The sequence below is a fragment of the Botryllus schlosseri genome, unplaced genomic scaffold (assembly GCF_051294905.1).
Source record: "Botryllus schlosseri isolate E-star unplaced genomic scaffold, Bs_hap1 Bs28a, whole genome shotgun sequence".
NCBI classification, from domain to species: domain Eukaryota; kingdom Metazoa; phylum Chordata; class Ascidiacea; order Stolidobranchia; family Styelidae; genus Botryllus; species Botryllus schlosseri.
The window spans coordinates 35,001-42,500 of NW_027648637.1; the positions used below are offsets into that span (position 1 = coordinate 35,001).

The window sequence follows — 7,500 nt, forward strand, 5'->3', positions numbered from 1 at the left end:
CCCCTGTTCGGGCCAGACCCACGCGGGACCCCTCGTTGGAAGCGGCGCAGCGAGACGAATCCGGGAAAAAAAAATTTATCGAAATCGGAGCTTCCGGAGCCGAGATATCTCCGGTTAAAGGCCGCCAAAATCGGACCTTTGACCGGCTCTGGAGGCCGAGCCGTTCGTCGGATCGGGATAATTCCTTCGCGGGGCGTCTTCAAACAGTGCGGGGAACGCGCCCGTGTGGTTTTTAAGGAAAAAAATTTTTTTTCGGACTTTAACTTTTTCACGATTTTCGGACTTAGTCGTTTTTCGACCTCGCCCATGCATTAACATAGGGCCCATACCGTAACATGGGCGGACCGCCTATACTTGGTCGGATCGGTTCCAAACTTCGTGTGCGGGGTCTTACGGATGACTTTTGGCCGGCAAAAAAGTTCGACTTTTTCCGAGGAAAATTTCGGACTTAGTCGTTTTTCGACCTCGCCCATACTTTAACATGGGGGCCTACGGTAGGTCGGCCGGACTCGGTCCGATCGACTCCAAACTTCGTGTGGGGCCTCTTATGGATGACTTTTGGCCGGCGGAAAAGATCGACTTTTTCCGAGGAAATTTTCGGACTTAGTCGTTTTTCGACCTCGCCCATACATTAACATGGGGCCCATACCTTAACATGGGCGAACCGCCTATACTTGCTCGGATCGGTTCCAAACTTCGTGTGCGGGGTCTCTAGGCGGGCTTTTGGCCGGCAAAAAAGTTCAACTTTTTCCGAGGAAATTTTCGGACTTGGTCGTTTTTCGACCTCGCCCATACCTTAACACAATGCCCATACCTTAACATGGGCGAACCGCCTATACTTGCTCGGATCGGTTCCAAACTTCGTGTGCGGGGTCTCTAGGCGGGCTTTTGGCCGGCAAAAAAGTTCAACTTTTTCCGAGGAAATTTTCGGACTTAGTCGTTTTTCGACCTCGCCCGTACATTAACATGGGGCCCATACCTTAACATAGGCGGGCGCGCCAGACTTGCTCGGATCGGCTCCAAACTTCGTGTGGGGCCTCTCATGGGTGACTTTTGGCCGGCAAAAAAGTTCAACTTTTTCCGAGGAAATTTTCGGACTTAGTCGTTTTTCGACCTCGCCCATACATTAACATGGGGCCCATACCTTAACATGGGCGAACCGCCTATACTTGCTCGGATCGGTTCCAAACTTCGTGTGCGGGGTCTCTAGGCGGGCTTTTGGCCGGCAAAAAAGTTCAACTTTTTCCGAGGAAATTTTCGGACTTGGTCGTTTTTCGACCTCGCCCATACATTAACATAGGGCCCATACCGTAACATGGGCGGACCGCCTATACTTGCTCGGATCGGTTCCAAACTTCGTGTGCGGGGTCTCTAGGCGGGCTTTTGGCCGGCAAAAAAAATCAACTTTTCCCGAGGAAATTTTCGGACTTGGTCGTTTTTCGACCTCGCCCATACATTAACATAGGGCCCATACCGTAACATGGGCGGACCGCCTATACTTGCTCGGATCGGTTCCAAACTTCGTGTGCGGGGTCTCTAGGCGGGCTTTTGGCCGGCAAAAAAATCAACTTTTTCCGAGGAAATTTTCGGACTTGGTCGTTTTTTGACCTCGCCCATACATTAACATGGGGCCCATACCTTAACATGGGCGGGCGCGCCAGACTTGCTCGGATCGGTTCCAAACTTCGTGTGCGGGGTCTCTAGGCGGGCTTTTGGCCGGCAAAAAAAATCAACTTTTCCCGAGGAAAATTTCGGACTTAGTCGTTTTTCGACCTCGCCCATACTTTAACATGGGGGCCTACGGTAGGTCGGCCGGACTCGGTCCGATCGATTCCAAACTTCGTGTGCGGGGTCTCTAGGGATACTTTTGGCCGGCGAAAAAGTTCAACTTTTCCCGAGGAAATTTTCGGACTTAGTCGTTTTTCCGGGGGTTCGGACTTAGAAAAAATCCGAGTATTGTCGAAAAATTTTTTTCTCCGATTCCGATTTCCCGCACATCGGCGGACTCGTGGGAGCCCGTAGATCGCGAATACACCGTTTTCCGGGCGCTGGGAGGCCGCACGAGAAAGTAAAATTTTCACCCTCGCTCTGGCATCAGGAGTCCATTTCCACTATCCGCGTAGCTCTAGGACGCACAGGAGCCGAGATACGAGTTTTTCGCGAATAGCTCGGCTCCTGTTCGGACCAGACCCAAGCGGGACCCCTCGTTGGAAGCGGCGCAGCGAGACGAATCCGGGAAAAAAAAATTTGTCGAAATCGGAGCTACCGGAGCCGAGATATCTCCGGTTAAAGGCCGCCCAAATCGGACCTTTGACCGGCTCTGGAGGCCGAGCCGTTTGTCGGATCGGGATAATTCCTTCGCGGGGCGTCTTCAAACAGTGCGGGGAACGCGCCCGTGCGGTTTTTAGGCGAAAAAAAAATTTTTCGGACTCTAACTTTTTTACGATCTCGGCCCCGTGTTATAGTATGGGGATTTCGGACTTAGAAAAAATCCGACGAGGTCGAAAATTTTTTTTCTCCGATTTCGATTTCCCGCACACCGACGGACTCGTGGGAGCTCGTAGACCGCCGCCAGCCACTTTTCCGGTCGCCGGGAGGCCGCACGAGAAAGTAAAATTTTCACCCTCGCTTTGGCATCAGGAGTCCATTTCCACTATCCGCGTAGCTCTAGGACGCACAGGAGCCGAGATACGAGTTTTTCGCGAATAGCTCGGCCCCTGTTGGAGCCAGACCCAAGCGGGACCCCTCGTTGGAAGCGGCGCAGCGAGACGAATCCGGGAAAAAAAAATTATCGAATTCGGACCACCCGGAGCCGAGATATCTCCGGTTAAAGCGCGCCAAAATCGGACCTTTGACCGGCTCTGGAGGCCGAGCCGTTCGTCGGATCGGGATAATTCCTTCGCGGGGCGTCTTCAAACAGTGCGGGGAACGCGCCCGTGTGGTTTTTAAGGAAAAAAATTTTTTTTCGGACTTTAACTTTTTCACGATTTTCGGACTTAGTCGTTTTTCGACCTCGCCCATGCATTAACATAGGGCCCATACCGTAACATGGGCGGACCGCCTATACTTGGTCGGATCGGTTCCAAACTTCGTGTGCGGGGTCTTACGGATGACTTTTGGCCGGCAAAAAAGTTCGACTTTTTCCGAGGAAAATTTCGGACTTAGTCGTTTTTCGACCTCGCCCATACTTTAACATGGGGGCCTACGGTAGGTCGGCCGGACTCGGTCCGATCGACTCCAAACTTCGTGTGGGGCCTCTTATGGATGACTTTTGGCCGGCGGAAAAGATCGACTTTTTCCGAGGAAATTTTCGGACTTAGTCGTTTTTCGACCTCGCCCGTACATTAACATGGGGCCCATACCTTAACATAGGCGGGCGCGCCAGACTTGCTCGGATCGGCTCCAAACTTCGTGTGGGGCCTCTCATGGGTGACTTTTGGCCGGCAAAAAAGTTCAACTTTTTCCGAGGAAATTTTCGGACTTAGTCGTTTTTCGACCTCGCCCGTACATTAACATGGGGCCCATACCTTAACATAGGCGGGCGCGCCAGACTTGCTCGGATCGGCTCCAAACTTCGTGTGGGGCCTCTCATGGGTGACTTTTGGCCGGCAAAAAAGTTCAACTTTTTCCGAGGAAATTTTCGGACTTAGTCGTTTTTCGACCTCGCCCGTACATTAACATGGGGCCCATACCTTAACATAGGCGGGCGCGCCAGACTTGCTCGGATCGGCTCCAAACTTCGTGTGGGGCCTCTCATGGGTGACTTTTGGCCGGCAAAAAAGTTCAACTTTTTCCGAGGAAATTTTCGGACTTAGTCGTTTTTCGACCTCGCCCGTACATTAACATGGGGCCCATACCTTAACATAGGCGGGCGCGCCAGACTTGCTCGGATCGGCTCCAAACTTCGTGTGGGGCCTCTCATGGGTGACTTTTGGCCGGCAAAAAAGTTCAACTTTTTCCGAGGAAATTTTCGGACTTAGTCGTTTTTCGACCTCGCCCATACCTTAACACAGGGCCCATACCTTAACACGGCGAAACGCCTATACTTGGTCGGATCGGCCCCAAACTTCGTGTGAGGGGTCCCGTGGGAGGCTTTTTCGAAAAGTTTTTTTTTTAATTATTTTTTATTTTTTCGGAAAAAAAATTTTATTTTTCGGGAAAAAAAATTTTTCTGGCCGGCGAAAATTTTCCGGCCCCCCGGCCCGGGTGCGACCCTGAAAAACGACTAAGTAGAAAAAAGTCACCAGGGTTTCCGAAAAAAAACTAATATAGGAAGGGGCGCGCGCCCGGCGCCTGACGGGAGGCCGGGCGCGAAACGTTGAATCTGCCGGCGAGAGGATGCGCCCGGCGCGGCGGAACTGATCCGTCGTCACCGGTTGGAGCGAAAGCATATGGGGGTGCGAAGCAAGCACTAATCACGGGTCGGAGCACCTCGAGTCGCGGGTTCAAACGTTGCGTGTCGCCAAGCGCTGCATAGAGCGAGCTTGCCCGGTATGCCGTAGACGGCGGGATATGGATGATAGTGACCCTACACCTGTCATACAGCCATGAGGCATACCGGATAGCGGACTCAATAAATGCAGCGCGGACGCGGCGCGTTGTCTTTCGGGCCTCGCGGCCCAGACCCTTCCTACGTAGCGTCGCGGCGTCGCCGAGGAGTGAATCGGCCGTCGAGAAACCTTGGTCCGACAAATGCCTCGTGAACCGCTGGGCCTCGCGGCCCTTGCCTCCGGGAACGAACGAAAGAGCGGGACGGCCCGCTATACAAACACGACGTCCTCGGTCCGCCGCGGCGGCTCCGGGCGCTTATCCGTGCATCGCGTCGCGGCAGAGCAGCGCCCGAGCCCCGGCGGCAGGCCTCGCGTCCGTCTCGGATTCGGTTCCGAGCGCGAGTGATTCTATTAAGCGGTGAACGGCGGGCGTCCGCGTCCCACGAGACGACGGCGGGCGACCCGAGAACGGTCCGACGATCGAGAGAGCGAAAGCGACGGGCGCCGTAGAGCGGCGGCGCCGGTGCCGACGAACGGCGGCACCACCTTGGTCCCGACGCCCGACCCCCGGCCCAGGGGCGGGCCTCGCAGTGCGCGAGAGATATCTGGTTGATCCTGCCAGTAGTGATATGCTTGTCTCAAAGATTAAGCCATGCAGGTGTAAGTACGAACTGAACGTAAAGTGAAACTGCGAACGGCTCATTAAATCAGTCTTGGTTTATTTGGTCCTTGCGAGAGCTAACGTGGATAACTGTGGCAATTCCAGAGCTAATACATGCGACCGAGCGCCGACTCCGGGAGGCGCGCTTTTATTGGTTCGAACCCGACCGGGCCCGCGAGGGCCCGTCTCTTTCGATGACTCTGGATAACCACGCGGATCGCACGCCTTCGCGGCGGCGACCTACCATTCAAGTGTCTGACCTATCAACTTTCGAAGGTAGGCTACGGGCTTACCTTTGTGATAACGGGTGACGGGGAATCAGGGTTCGATTCCGGAGAGGGAGCCTGAGAAACGGCTACCACATCCAAGGAAGGCAGCAGGCGCGCAAATTACCCATTCCCGACACGGGGAGGTAGTGACGAAAAATAACGATGCGGGACTCTAACGAGGCCCCGCAATCGGAATGAGTACATTCTAAAACTCTTGTCGAGTATCCATCGGAGGGCAAGTCTGGTGCCAGCAGCCGCGGTAATTCCAGCTCCGAAAGTGTATGCTAAAGTTGTTGCGGTTGAAAAGCTCGTAGTTGGATGTAGAGCGCGCGGCGCCGGTCCGTCGCAGGGCGTGCACCGGCGTCGCGGGTTCCGCCTGTCGGCGCCGCCCGCGGTGCTCTTGACCGGGTGCCGGGGGTCGGGCCGACGAGTTTACTTTGAAAAAATTAGAGTGTTCAAAGCAGGCCGCCCGCCTGCATAGTGTCGCATGGAATAACGGAATAGGACCTCGGTCTCGTTTCGTTGGCGTTCGCGGGAGCGAGGTAATGATTAAGAGGGACGGCCGGGGGCGTCCGTACTCTGCCGTCAGAGGTGAAATTCTTGGACCGGCGGAAGACGAGCAGCTGCGAAAGCGTTCGCCAAGAACGTTTTCTTTAATCAAGAGCGAAAGTCAGAGGTTCGAAGACGATCAGATACCGTCCTAGTTCTGACTATAAACGATGCCAACTGGCGATCGGCGGGCGTTACCATGACGACCTCGCCGGCAGCCTCCGGGAAACCAAAGTCTTTGGGTTCCGGGGGAAGTATGGTTGCAAAGCTGAAACTTAAAGGAATTGACGGAAGGGCACCACCAGGAGTGGAGCCTGCGGCTTAATTTGACTCAACACGGGGAAACTCACCCGGCCCGGACACGGGAAGGATTGACAGATTGACAGCTCTTTCTTGATTCTGTGGGTGGTGGTGCATGGCCGTTCTTAGTTGGTGGAGCGATTTGTCTGGTTAATTCCGATAACGAACGAGACTCTGGCATGCTAAATAGTTACGCGACCCTCGGCGGTCGGCGTCCAACTTCTTAGAGGGACTAGTGGCGTTTAGCCACACGAGATCGAGCAATAACAGGTCTGTGATGCCCTTAGATGTTCGGGGCCGCACGCGCGCTACACTGGACGGATCAGCGAGTGCGCCCGGGCCGAGAGGTCCGGGTAACCCGTTGAACCCCGTCCGTGATTGGGATAGGGCCTTGCAATTGTTGCCCTCGAACGAGGAATTCCCAGTAAGCGCGAGTCATCAGCTCGCGTTGATTACGTCCCTGCCCTTTGTACACACCGCCCGTCGCTACTACCGATTGAACGGTTTAGTGAGATCCTCGGACCGGCCCCGTCGCGTGCCCGGCGACGGGCGCGGCGGTGCGCCGGGAAGACGACCGAACTTGATCGTTTAGAGGAAGTAAAAGTCGTAACAAGGTTTCCGTAGGTGAACCTGCGGAAGGATCATTATCGTTGTCCGTGGGGTGCGAGGCCCCGTTGCTTTTTGATCTGGCGCCGTGTCCGCGAGGACTCGGCGTCGCGGCGCCCCGCGCTTGGGCGCCGCTCGTCGTGAACGAGACCGTCGTGACAGAGAAGGGCGGGCGCTCGACGGCGGGCCGGGGATGGCCGTCGTCGGGGCCCGCCTTCGGAGAGGGACCGAGACCGAACGCCTCTAGGTCGGTTCCCTCGGCGGCGTCGGCCTCGAGCGAGCCGGCGCCGAAGGGGCTGCTAGGCCCCGCGAAAAACCGTGGTGAGCGAAGCGATGCGGAGTTGTCCTAAGAGCAAAGAGAGTACGACTCTCGACGGTGGATCACTAGGCTCGCGAGTCGATGAAGGACGCAGCTAAGTGCGAGAAGTAATGTGAATTGCAGAACACATTGAACGTCGATATTCCGAACGCAAATTGCGGCGTCGGGCAAATCCCGGCGCCGCGTCTGCCTCAGGGTCGGCGTGACGCGATGCGCGAGGCGGCTTTGGTAGGAGCCGCCCGCGGCCGAGACAAGCCTGGGAGTTTGGGCGTCGGGCCGCGAGGCCCGTCGCTCCGAGGTGGACCG

General features: G+C 55.7%; 2 non-coding genes across 2 annotated transcripts; both read left to right on the plus strand.

The window, feature by feature from the left end:
• The first annotated feature begins 5,092 nt into the window (after positions 1 to 5,092).
• Positions 5,093 to 6,916, plus strand: LOC145459961 (small subunit ribosomal RNA). The gene has a single exon (XR_013921641.1). It is a non-coding gene; the product is annotated as a small subunit ribosomal RNA (ribosomal RNA).
• A 324-nt stretch (positions 6,917 to 7,240) lies between these two features.
• LOC145459966 (5.8S ribosomal RNA) lies at positions 7,241 to 7,394 on the plus strand. The gene has a single exon (XR_013921646.1). It is a non-coding gene; the product is annotated as a 5.8S ribosomal RNA (ribosomal RNA).
• Positions 7,395 to 7,500: the final 106 nt, after the last annotated feature.